Consider the following 13,681-nt stretch of genomic DNA (forward strand, 5'->3'; position numbering starts at 1 on the left):
ACTCGAGGTGCGGTCTTACCATGGAATTATACAAGGACAGCATCACGTCTGGTGTTTTACACTCGAAGTTCCTCGCTATGAACCCGAGCATAGTGTTGGCTTTGTTGTATGCTTTTTTACAGTGTTTCGCGTGTTTCAGGTCACTGCTGATAGTGACTCTAAGATCCTTTTCCTCCTGCATCGCTTGCAGAGGTTTCCCATTCATGATGTATGTGTGGTTACTATTTCTGGACCCAATGTGCATGACTTTGCTTTTGTCAACATTAAAGGACATTTGCCGTTTTTCCGACCATTCGATAATGTGATTGAGGTCTTTCTGAAGAGGAGCTAAAGCTACCCCCCTACTGAGTGTGCAGACCCAATACTTACTACAGACTTAATAAACACTAATACCACGCTTAAAAAATCTGGCGTATATCTCCGACGCCCGAGCTGTTCTCTCACGGAAACTTCCCCACAAAAGAGTCCAATCATTACTGCCCCGGCTCTCCCTCTCCGCTATTCCCTAAAGTTCATATTCTTAAACATTTCGGCGGCCATGGCACACACGTCTGAGAAGGCTCTCGTAGGGGTTTGGGGCAATTCCAGGGGTATTTTTATGGCCCTGACAGCAGCTTGTCCCTTCTTCTGTACCATGGCTGTAAGAAAACACTGAAACCCGGTGAATCTCCTCTTCGGCCCTTGGAAACCGTCAATGCGAGGGGCGGAAGCGTTAGAACACCGACCTCAGTCCCTCGCCTGTCCACGCTCTCCAATCCTCTTCTACTCAAGGGATCAGTTTTCCGGTGCCGTATCTGACTAGGAAAGTAAATGACTGACTCGTTGCCGTGTAAGTGTGACCATCACCTAACTCCCTCCCAAACTGGCCTCTCCTCTGGCCACTCCTCTTTGCTTTTGCAGGAGCAGCGTATAGCGGGCTGTGTGGGTGTTGTATCTGCCTATTGCCCTTGAGCTGTTTCCTTTGCTGCAAAAAACAAACAAAAGAAAGCGACGCATGTTCCAATACTGTGAGAATCGGAGTCAGACACGTTCAAAAGTGCGAGAACGGCCCGAGAGCAATAAAGTTTTGTGTATAAGGGAAAAAATACTGAAAAACTTGAGTAGAAAGATCTGTTGCCACTATATTGACCACAGTTGCAGCCTTATATGGATGGACGTGTTAAGACCAAGACGCCAATGAGTCAGGTACGTTTAGAAGTTAAAGAAGGAAAGGAAAAGAAAGGCGGCCGGCTTCAAGAACATCAGAGAAAAGTGGAAGACTTGTAAAAGATAAAAAAAGAGGTTACGTTCAGAGAAGTTAGAGGGAAGAAAGATAATTAGATGAGGTGGCGGGCCGTAAGAACATTGAAACAAGTAGTGGAAGACTCGTAGAAGATAAACAGGAGATGAAAAAGAAGAAAGGATGCGGAGAAGAAGAACTAATGAAGATGATTAAAAGGAGAAAGAAGAAGAAGAAGAAGGAATATGAGAGCAACGATGATACGAGAATTTTAAAAGAAGAAAAGCAAAAAGAGGAAGAAGAAACGATGAGAAGGAAAAGGAAAAAATAAAGATGATTGAAAGGAGAAAGAAGAGGAAGAAGGAATGATGAAACTGAAGAGGAGAAAATAAAGATGAACTCGAAGGGAAAAAAAGAAAGAAAAAAAAAAGGAAAAAGTATTAAGAAACGATATGAAAAGAAAAAAAATGAAATAAGATGATTGAAAGGAGAAAGAAGAAGAAGAAGAAGAAGCGATAAGAAAAGAGAAGGACAATTAAAGATGGTGGAAACGAAGAAGAACAAGAACACGAAGAAGAAGAAGAAGAAGAAGAAGAAGAAGAAGGAATAAACGAACAACTATTATACCCCCCAAAAAGACGGTAAAGAGAATAATAATAGAAAAAAGAATAATAATAATAATAATAATAATAGTAATAATGATACTACTACTACTACTACTACTACTACTACTACTACTACTACTACTACTACTACTACTACTAATGATAATACTAGACGAAAGAAAGAAGGAAAAACCCGAGAAGACGAACACAACCTATATTAAAAAATAATACAACAACAACAACACGAGGAAAGGAGAAGAGAGAAAACGCGATGCCAGGAAATTTACTGAAACGGTGAGACAAAACGGAGACGAAGACGAAGAGGAACAAAAACAACACAACCCTCTTACCGGAAGGAAGCGTGGACCGTCTTCAACGATCACCAGATGCGGACTGTGCCTCGGGTACCTGCTGCAAGCCTTTTATAACCTGAGCACGACGCAGGAACGCCGCCCGGCCCCCGCAGCCTTTTGTATCCAGAGCCGCCGTCTGAAACACTTCCGCGAACAAGCACACCCACACAAGGCTTTCGTGGGTGCTGTGGGCAGCGTTATGACCCGGGTGGTAGTGTGGCGAAGCATCTGTGGAAACAAACACTCAAGAGAACTCGTTTCATCTCCTTTTCGTCCCTTGGAAATAGTCGACGTGAGAGGCGTCAGCGTCCGAGAGTACCGAGCCTGGACTCCCGCGCAGTGCCGTGTAAAGGAGTTTGCTGTTAGGGCAAGATCGATTTAAAGGAGGAAAATAAGAAGGAACAGAACAGCAACTATTATGCAAGAATGATAAGGAGACGATAAAAAAGAGGGGGAAGGAGAATAAAACGATAAAGCTAATTCAACTTATATTAACTAAAGAAATATGCAAGAAGAGAAAAATAAACGATGAAAAAAAAAAGAACTAAAACGGTACAAGGCCTTCAAGAGGAACCTTGGCATAGGGAGAAATCTCATATGTGTGCCGTAAGACCCTGCCTCGATCTTGCGATAGGGCACGTTGACCTGCACCAGCGACCTGCAGTGAGGCTCAGCGAGGGGCCGGGCATTCCTCAAGCCACCGGTCGTTGGTAAGTCTTTTGGCAACTCCATGCACTGTGAAGGCCCTTGATCTCTAGGCACTTCATTCACTGCCATCGGAGCCGCCTCGACACAGGACCGTTCCTAGGGGACAGACTTTCCAGAAGACTTTCCAACGACAGGTCTTGTAGTGCTTGTTGAGTCTGGCCCGAGAACTGAAGATCGGTTGAGAGTTTCTTGATGGCGCATACGCCGCTTGCGTCCACCTGTGAGCAGCACGGCGTGGGAAGGGAGAGAAGCACCACACTTAGATAGAAGACCTTGGTGACGCTTGAGACCACCTGTGAGCAGCACGGCGTGGGAAGGGAGAGAAGCACCACACTTAGATAGAAGACCTTGGTGACGCTTGAGACCACCTGTGAGCAGCACGGCGTGGGAAGGGAGGGAAGCACCACACTTAGATAGAAGACCTTGGTGACGCTTGAGACCACCTGTGAGCAGCACGGCGTGGGAAGGGAGGGAAGCACCACACTTAGATAGAAGACCTTGGTGACGCTTGAGACCACCTGTGAGCAGCACGGCGTGGGAAGGGAGAGAAGCACCACACTTAGATAGAAGACCTTGGTGACGCTTGAGACCACCTGTGAGCAGCACGGTGGGAAGGAGGAAGCACCACACTTAGATAGAAGACCTTGGTGACGCTTGAGACCACCTGTGAGCAGCACGGCGAAGGGAGGAAGCACCACACTTAGATAGAAGACCTTGGTGACGCTTGAGACCACCTGTGAGCAGCACGGCGTGGAAGGGAGAGAAGCACCACACTTAGATAGAAGACCTTGGTGACGCTTGAGACCACCTGTGAGCAGCACGGCGTGGGAAGGGAGGGAAGCACCACACTTAGATAGAAGACCTTGGTGACGCTTGAGTCCACCTGTGAGCAGCACGGCGTGGGAAGGGAGGGAAGCACCACACTTAGATAGAAGACCTTGGTGACGCTTGAGACCACCTGTGAGCAGCACGGCGTGGGAAGGGAGGGAAGCACCACACTTAGATAGAAGACCTTGGTGACGCTTGAGACCACCTGTGAGCAGCACGGCGTGGGAAGGGAGGGAAGCACGACACTTAGATAGAAGACCTTGGTGACGCTTGAGACCACCTGTGAGCAGCACGGCGTGGGAAGGGAGGGAAGCACGACACTTAGATAGAAGACCTTGGTGACGCTTGAGACCACCTGTGAGCAGCACGGCGTGGGAAGGGAGGGAAGCACGACACTTAGATAGAAGACCTTGGTGACGCTTGAGACCACCTGTGAGCAGCACGGCGTGGGGAGGGAGGGAAGCGACCGCCGGCTTCCACAGTTATTGAAGAGAACCAGTTGGTGAAGTTTGAGGCAGACGAATAAACTATCATAAAACCAAGAACGATGGCAACGACACACACACACACACACACAGCGCTCCTATAGCTGCGCTGCCAGGCTTCGCGGCCTGGGAGGTAGAGGTTTGAGCCCCGCTCAGGCCGGGTTTTTTCTGATGACTAGTAGTGGTTACTGTCCCCCCATGAGCAAGGGGGACGCGGTGTGTGCTGTGCGAGGTCCTGGCAGTACCCAGAGATCGGCCATAAGGAGCTTGGCTGCTCTTGTCGGGAGGGACTTGCTGGCGATATCGAGTCCAACGCGTGTACTTGTACTCGGACTTCAAGTACTCGACGGTTTTACGAGTACTTTCGAGTTCATTCGAGAAAAGCAAAAAATGCCAACGTGTGGCTGGTGCGGAGAGGAGAGGAAGAGGGAACAAAGAGGGGAGGAGAGACAGAGGGAGGGGAGAGGAGAGGAGAGGAAGAGGGAACAAAGAGGGGAGGAGAGACAGAGGGAGGGGAGTGGAGGAGAGGAGAGGAAGAGAAAACAAAGAGGGGAGGAGAGACAGAGGGAGGGGAGTGGAGGAGAGGAGAGGAAGAGGGAACAAAGAGGGGAGGAGAGACAGAGGGAGGGGAGTGGAGGAGAGGAGAGGAAGAGGGAACAAAGAGGGGAGGAGAGACAGAGGAGGGGGTGAGACAGATTTACATAGATTTACATAGAAAATCAGATCACACAGACCCCATGGTCCAGACTTGGTGGTCTGTCCTTAAACCTAAGTGATTTTACATTAATCAGAAGACTCCAAAACGTTGCATTTCTACTCTAGTTGATATTAAGTTGAAGGAAGTGACGGTCGAGCTTATTTTTGAAGGAGTCAATCGTGTTACACTGGACCACTGATGATGGGAGCTTATTCCATTCTCGCACTACAACGTTGGTGAAGAAAAATTTGGTGCAGTCTGAATTTACTTGTCTACATCTAAGTTTTACGCCATTGTTCCTCGTGCGCAAAGTGTCATCGATCATAAACAATGTTGATCTGTCTACATTCGTGAAACCATTAAGTATTTTAAAACATTCGATCAGTTTTCCTCGGAGGCGACGTTTCTCAAGAGAGAACATGTTAAGGGTAGAAAGCCTTTCTTCGTAGGATTTGTTGCGCAAGGAAGGGATAATTTTCGTTGCCCGACGCTGAATACCTTCTAATTTAGCAATATCCTTTACATGGTGGGGAGACCAAAACTGTACCGCATATTCCAAGTAGGGTCTGACTAAACTGTTGTAGAGCGGGAGTATTACATCTTTATTCTTAAATAAAAAGTTTCTTTTAATGAAGCCCAACATTCTGTTCGCTTTATTTGCTGCATCGATGCATTGCTGTGAGAATTTGAGGTTTGACGCGATTTTGACCCCCAAGTCCTTGACGCATTGAACGCTTTTGAGTTTAACGCCGCGCATTTCGTAATCAAACTTCTTATTCCTCGTTCCAACTTGAAGGACCTGGCACTTGTCCACGTTAAAGGGCATCTCCCATCTATCCGACCAAGCTGAAATTTTGTGCAAATCCTCTTGGAGGCTTTGCCTGTCTTCGTCAGTGAGAACCGAGTTACCAATCTTTGTGTCGTCTGCAAATTTACTAATGCGGTTATTGAGTCCAACATCCACGTCGTTGATGTAAATAATGAAGAGCACTGGGCCAAGAACCGAGCCCTGAGGGACGCCACTAGTGACCGGCGCCCACTCCGAGTTAAATCCGTCAATCACTACTCTTTGTTGTCTGTTGCTCAACCAATTCGCGATCCATTGGTTTACCTGACCGTCAATACCTATTTGCTTTAATTTGTAAAGTAATTTATGATGCGGGACTTTATCAAACGCTTTCTGGAAATCAAGATAGACTACGTCCAGTGATTTGGTTACGTCATAAACAGTGAAGAGGTCGTTATAAAAGGTTAATAGATTTGATAGGCAGGATCTTTTGTTTCGGAAGCCATGTTGTGAGTCCCCAATTAATGAGTGGAGGAGAGGAGAGGAAGAGGGAACAAAGAGGGGAGGAGAGACAGAGGGAGGGAAGTGGAGGAGAGGAGAGGAAGAGGGAACAAAGAGGGGAGGAGAGACAGAGGGAGGGGAGTGGAGGAGAGGAGAGGAAGAGGGAACAAAGAGGGGAGGAGAGACAGAGGGAGGGGAGTGGAGGAGAGGAGAGGAAGAGGGAACAAAGAGGGGAGGAGAGACAGAGGAGGGGAGTGGAGGAGAGGAGAGGAAGAGGGAACAAAGAGGGGAGGAGAGACAGAGGAGGGGAGTGGAGGAGAGGAGAGGAAGAGGGAACAAAGAGGGGAGGAGAGACAGAGGAGGGGAGTGGAGGAGAGGAGAGGAAGAGGGAACAAAGAGGGGAGGAGAGACAGAGGGAGGGGAGTGGAGGAGAGGAGAGGAAGAGGGAACAAAGAGGGGAGGAGAGACAGAGGGAGGGAGTGGAGGAGAGAGAGGAAGAGGGTACAAAGAGGGAGGAGAGACAGAGGAGGGGGGAGGGAGAGAGGAGAGAAGAGAGAACAAAGAGGGGAGGAGAGACAGAGGGAGGGGAGGAGAGAGAGGAGAGGAGGAGGGAACAAAGAGGGGAGGAGAGACAGAGGAGGGGGTGAGACAGAGGGAGGGGAGTGGAGGAGAGGAGAGGAAGAGGGAACAAAGAGGGGAGGAGAGACAGAGGGAGGGGAGTGGAGGAGAGGAGAGGAAGAGGGAACAAAGAGGGAGGAGAGAGACAGAGGAGGGGGTGAGACAGAGGGAGGGGAGTGGAGGAGAGGAGAGGAAGAGGGAACAAAGAGGGGAGGAGAGACAGAGGAGGGGGTGAGACAGAGGGAGGGGAGTGGAGGAGAGGAGAGGAAGAGGGAACAAAGAGGGGAGGAGAGACAGAGGAGGGGTGAGACAGAGGGAGGGGAGTGGAGGAGAGGAGAGGAAGAGAACAAAGAGGGAGGAGAGACAGAGGAGGGGTGAGACAGAGGGAGGGAGGAGGAGAGGAGAGGAAGAGGGAACAAAGAGGGGAGGAGAGACAGAGGAGGGGTGAGACAGAGGGAGGGGAGGAGGAGAGGAGAGGAAGAGGGAACAAAGAGGGGAGGAGAGACAGAGGAGGGGGTTAGACAGTGGGAGGGGAGAGGCGGAGAGGAGAGGAACAGGGCACAAAGTGTGTAGGAGCGCCAGAGGGAGGGGAGTGGAGGAGAGGAGAGGAAGAGGGACCAAAGAGGGGCGGAGAGACAGAGGAGGGGAGTGGAGGAGAGGAGAGGAAGAGGGAACAAAGGGGAGGAGAGACAGAGGGAGGGGAGTGGAGGAGAGGAAGAGGGAACAAAGAGGGAGTAGAGACAGAGGGAGGGGAGTGGAGGAGAGGAGAGAAGAGGGAACAAAGAGGGAGGAGAGACAGAGGGAGGGGAGGAGGAGAGAGGAGGAGGGAACAAAGAGGGAGGAGAGACAGAGGGAGGGAGTGGTGGAGAGGAGAGGAGGAGGGAACAAAGAGGGAGGAGAGACAGAGGGAGGGAGGAGGAGAGGAGAGGAGGAGGAACAAAAGGGGAGGAGAGACAGAGGAGGGGTGAGACAGAGGGAGGGAGTGGAGGAGAGGGAAGAGGGAACAAAGAGGGGAGGAGAGACAGAGGAGGGGAGTGGAGGAGAGGAGAGGAAGTGGGTACAGAGAGGGAGGAGAGACAGAGAGGGAGGGAGGAGAGGAGAGGAAGAGGGAACAAAGAGGGGAGGAGAGACAGAGGAGGGGAGGAGGAGAGGAGAGGAGGAGGGAACAAAAAGGGGAGGAGAGACAGAGGAGGGGGTGAGACAGAGGGAGGGGAGTGGAGGAGAGGAGAGGAAGAGGGAACAAAGAGGGGAGGAGAGACAGAGGAGGGGAGTGGAGGAGAGGCGAGGATTGGGGTAAAGACAGGGAAAGGGGAAGGGGAAGTGATGGGGAGTGGGGAGGAGGCGGCAGGGGGAGGATTGGCAGAGAGAGAGAGGGAGAGGGGGTGGGAATGGAGGGTTGGGGATGGGGAGGGAGGAGCCAAAAGAGGGGAGGAAAGGGTGGAAGGGGAGAAAAAGACAGTCATTAGAGTTATACGAACTGATGAGAGAGAGAGAGAGAGAGAGAGAGAGAGAGAGAGAGAGAGAGAGAGAGAGAGAGAGAGAGAGAGAGAGAGAGAGAGAGAGAGAGAGAGAGAGAGAGAGAGAGAGACTGGGAGATACGTGGTTAATCCTTTTTTTTGTTGTTGTTGTTGTTGTTTTCCGGATGTCCACTTCTTCTGTTTACCTCTGACATATTCATGCACTTCTTTATTTATATATTCTTCACGTACTTACGTCTATTCATCCTTCGACTGTTTCTGTTTTATTTTCTCTCCTCCACTTCCTTATTTAGCGCATTTTGTATCTATTTCCTGTTTTTCTATTTTTCTTTTAATTAATATCTCACTTATTTTTTTGTATTCAGTCCTTCATTTCTTGTTTTCTCTCCTCCGCTTCTATATTTGGCGTATTTTCTCTCTTCCACTCAACGCTTTGTCTTCCAGGAATGTGTTGATACATTCACCAGCTACTTATTCTTTATGAAGTGTTCAGGCTCTGCACCATTTGTTTTCCATTCAGGACAACACTCGATTTGGATCTCTCTCTCTCTCTCTCTCTCTCTTTCAGCATAACTATGTATTCGTGTATTTTAATCATTTATTCCTTTAGATTGTTTTACGCCAATTCTATTCAACACTTCACAGAAATCCCTCTTTGCACTAAGTTCGAGTTTTCTCTTTTTTCTAGCTACATTTTCCCCTAACGTCATATAACTCTTCCTTTCCTCGATATCTAGTGTGAAAACTTCCAAGGTTAATTCTCAGACAGTTACACGAAGCAAATTCGATTTCTCTTCCAATTATTCAATTATTTCCTTTATTTTTTTCCGATTTTACGTCGCTTTTTCATATTTTCTTTTTCGTCATAAAGTTCACCTGGTCTTTTTATTTATTTATTCGTCAAGTTGTTTTTGTCGCGTCTCGGATTATTTCTCAAATTAATATTTTTTTGCCATGAAGTTCAGATTCCGTCTTTCCCCTGAATCTAAATCGTCGGCATCTTATCTCCGCATTTATTATGACTCTTTCCTCGCACTTTTCCTCCTGATCAGACTGTCGCAGCGCTCTCCCCCCGCGCCCCGCCCCTCCGTCCTTATCGTGGTTTTCCCGTTACAACACCCCCCCGCAGCGCGCTCCATGAGGGTTTCCCAGCGTGCCACGTGGCCATTCTGACGAGGTTCCGGCTAAATGTCACTTGAGGAGACTGTTCCACGACCTCAGCCTCCGGGGTGGCAGGAGCCGCGCGCCGCCCCGTCAGCTACACACGCGGGAATGTCCGCGTGTTGGAACTGTGTCTTCATAACCTCAATTATGAGCATGAGTTACTTATAATAATAGGAAGAACAATTACAATAATAATAATAATAATAATAATAATAATAATAATAATAATAATAATAATAATAATAATAATAATAATAATAATAATAGCAATAGCAATAATAATAATAATAATAATAATAATAATAATAATAATAATAATAATAATAATAATAATAATAATAATAATATTACTACTACTACTACTACTACTACTACTACCACTACTACTACTGATATTTAACAACAACAATAATAATGATAGAAATAATAAGACACACACACACACACACACACACACACACACACACACACACACACACACACACACACACTATCTTATTATAAGACGTCACTTTTTCTCTCTCCCCGGCTAACCTTCAACACCCTCCTCCTTACACACTGCTGGAGGTCTTCAGGGCAAAGAAGGCTCGGCAGTGTGCCAGCTGACACAAGCAGTAGTCGGTAAAGGTGGGCAGGTACCAGTACCAGTACCGGTACTAACGGTACCAGCTAAACGGTACGGTACCGGTACCAGATTGCTCGGATTTATTTATTGGATTTATTGATAATTCTTCATGTTCGATTTTCTTTTTTAGGTTGCTAATAAATATTGTTATTGTTATTAGACTATGATCGAGTACAGTCGCGATATGAAGTGATGTCGCCGTGTACGTTTATGTTCGATCACGCAAGTATCGTTATATATTTTCAAGAGTGCCACTATTTTCCTGTATCTTCATCATAACTTAACTAAATATATTTTAGAAGCTAGAAAAAAATAGAAAAGAAATATTCAATGATGTCTTACGAAGAGTTGTCGAAATATTTTGACACAAAGTGTTTTCGTTCACCAAAGAACAAATCAAATGAAGTCCAACTATCGACATATTACTCAAACAGAAAGTAAAATTATCTTATCATGATCACTGTTGACAACTAAATCTAACATGCACAATATATAGGACATGCATAATTAGTCGATATCCTAAACTAGGATGGCTTAATTGATTTAATTTATACTCTCGTATGATGATGACGTCATCGCCCGCGCACCATACCTATTATTCAGCCCTGACTCACTCTTTGCCTTTCGTGGTCAACATAACGATAACAAAAGCTTTCCGTGGACTTTTAATGAATGATAGTGATCAAGGGAAGATGCCCACAGCCTATAACTACCGAGGGATAGTGGGAGATGGAAAAATAAGAATAAATAGCTTCAGAATAGTCGTGTTTTATAACTCCAAGCTCCTCACTCTTTGCCGCCGATCGCAAACATCATTGCCTTTCTCGGTCAGTATAACGATGACAAAAGCTTCATGTAGACTTCTAATGCTTGGAGGTGATCAGTGAAACATGTCCACAGCTTATAAGTGCCATAGAATAATCGAGGAAGGTGGGGAAATAAGAAAATATGGCTTTAATATGGAGGTGGTGGTGCGGGCGGGTAGGCTAATCGCAGCGTTGCCAAATATTATGCTATGGTCGAGTGTTCGTAGAGGCGTCCGGAATTTTGATAGTTCAGATAATTATGGCAACCCTACCTATGAAGGCATTCTTCATTCATCATCGTTACTGAGCAATGTTACTATATATTTCAGTGCCTATGCTTATGATAAGAAGCCATCATAGTGAATAAAAGGTGTTTAATGTGAAACCTTATTATTTGATCGTTTCTTAATCAATAAAACGCAAAGTAATGACAGTAACTGTCCATTCGCTTCGTGTCACACTGTGCGTGTGTATTAATAACTGCAGAAGACAGTTCATGGAATGACCCAGAATATATATATCGCCTAAATCTGAACAACATATAACAACTGTTTTGCAAAGATAAGCACATGACGTGAGCTAAATCATTTCAAGGTTGTCTTCAGTACTGAAGACAACACATGACATTCGTAGTTGCATTTTTTAAAGCAAATGAATGTATAATTGTAATTCAGGTACTACTATGTTATTTTACCGTGTTTTACATCACAACGTATTATAGATTATCAATAAAAGGGAACATTATAACATAAACAATAAATACACATCGCTTCCGTTACCTTCAAATGGTCCCGTACGAAACATTTTGAGAGGGGCGACATCACTTCATATCGCCACTGTACCGGTGCCGGTTGAACAGATTCTTCTCGGAATAGATTCTTCTCTGTTGTTTTCGTAAGCGTTGACGCCCCGGAGCACCATATGGAGAGAGCGGACACTGATAAGGTGTGTCCGGTGTGGCGATGCCAGACGCTGTTTGAGTCTCCCCTGCGCCTTACGCCCCGGGCCCTTCAGCGACAGCGAGGAAGCCATTATTGTTTTTTTTATTATTATTATTATTATTATTATTATTATTATTATTATTATTATTATTATCATTATTTTCATTTTATATTTTTATGGTTAGGAAGACAGCCAAGCGGCTGCCTATATTTATTTATATAACATTTTTATGCACTCTCTCTCTCTCTCTCTCTCTCTCTCTCTCTCTCTCTCTCTCTCTCTCTCTCTCTCTCTCTCTCTCTTTCCTTCAGCCTCAACATTAGGCCTTCAGCCTCAACAACCGCTTACAGACTCTTTGCTGAGAGCTTGACGTTGAGTTCTTTGACGCCTGGGACAATTACTACGGCCAGAGTAAACTCTTCCACAGGGACGGAATACACCTGTCCCCCATCGGGGCAGCCAGATTCGGAAGGCTCCTCAACGACGCAGTACGTGACACCCGATCAAAAAACGACTCTCAGCCACGTCCCTCCACCCCGCCCGTGTAAATAGACGCCATTCATCGCAACAAACTCGTAACCTTGAACCCGCAAGTACCTCCACCTCTATTACCAAGCCTCAAGATAACCTAAGAGTCCTTAGTTTCAATGCGCGTAGCCTAAGAAACAAGTTTGATGAAATGAGATGTCTTGCTCTGACAGAAAATTTTGACGTAATTGCTATAACCGAAACATTTATCGACACCACAAATATTGATTTAAGTACAGAATGCAACATAGATGGCTACAGACTCTTCAACAAAGATCGTGTAAACCGTAGAGGTGTGTAGAGGTGGTGATGTTGCCCTTTTTGTCAAAAGCTATTTGCAACCCACTGATAGAACACCAAGAGACAGTAACGTTGAACATTTGTGCGTGCGAGTAAACATTGCAAAGGTCAATTTAAATATATCTGTTACCTACAGGCCTCCGGGGCAATCACTCGATGCCGATCTTGAAATGTACAGCGTTTTAAGGCAGTCACTTAATAACAGCGACTCACTGATATTAGGAGACTTTAACCTCTCCCATATCGACTGGGCGACTCTGTCAGGTACAGAAGGCGAGTCACATAGAATGATCGAATTTTTAGAAGAAAATTATCTAAGCCAAATGGTTTCTGAACCAACTCGACAAAATAACATACTAGACCTTGTTATAGCGACCAAAGATAACCTAGTCAGTAATGTCACGGTAGGAAAACACCTCGGTTCTTGCGATCATAAATTAGTGCGCGCCGACATTAGAGCTCAAACATCGGTGACTGAAAATAAAGTAAAGGTAGAAATCCGACGAAAACTAATAGAAATGCAACTATCAGATGACGGTAATGTAGAGGACGCCTGGCTAAGCTTTAAAAATCATTTACTCACTCTGCAGAACACATTCGTCCCTTTGTGTGAGAAGCGAAGTAACGCTAATAAAAGCCCACCTTGGTTTAATAGCGAAATTAAACACTCAGTCAAGGAGAAAAATTGTTTTACAGGCTAAAGAAAGAGCAAAGCACGCCCGAAAACATTAGACTTTACCATGATTCCGGGCGACGAGTAAAAAGATTACTATGTCAGACAAAGCGTAGATATGAAGAAAATATTGCGGCCAACTGTAAAAATAATCCGAAATCCTTCTTCAGTTCATAAACAACAGAAAGGCGATCAGAAGTGGAATTGGACCCTTAAAGATGTAATTGAAGAAATCGAGAAGGTTAGTCAAACAGGAACGTTTGTCTCGAAAACCATGTTGCGAATACTTAATTAGTCTGTTATCTTAAAAAAAAACTTTACCATTTTTCCACGGATGATCGTAGAGGAGGAGGAGGAACACAAA

At 45.8% G+C, this 13,681-nt stretch overlaps 1 long non-coding RNA gene across 1 annotated transcript in view; it reads right to left on the reverse strand.

Moving 5' to 3' along the window:
* LOC127001983 (uncharacterized) overlaps positions 1-11,668 on the reverse strand; it is a 22,477-nt gene extending 10,809 nt beyond the window's left edge. The window contains exons 1-2 of the long non-coding RNA XR_007755621.1: positions 11,654-11,668; positions 2,175-2,405 (exon numbers count right to left, since the gene is read on the reverse strand). This is a non-coding gene — a long non-coding RNA (uncharacterized LOC127001983). The remainder of the gene's footprint in view (positions 1-2,174; positions 2,406-11,653) is intronic.
* Between the last annotated feature and the right edge of the window lie 2,013 nt (positions 11,669-13,681).

This window comes from Eriocheir sinensis, chromosome 22 (assembly GCF_024679095.1).
Source record: "Eriocheir sinensis breed Jianghai 21 chromosome 22, ASM2467909v1, whole genome shotgun sequence".
NCBI lineage: Eukaryota > Metazoa > Arthropoda > Malacostraca > Decapoda > Varunidae > Eriocheir > Eriocheir sinensis.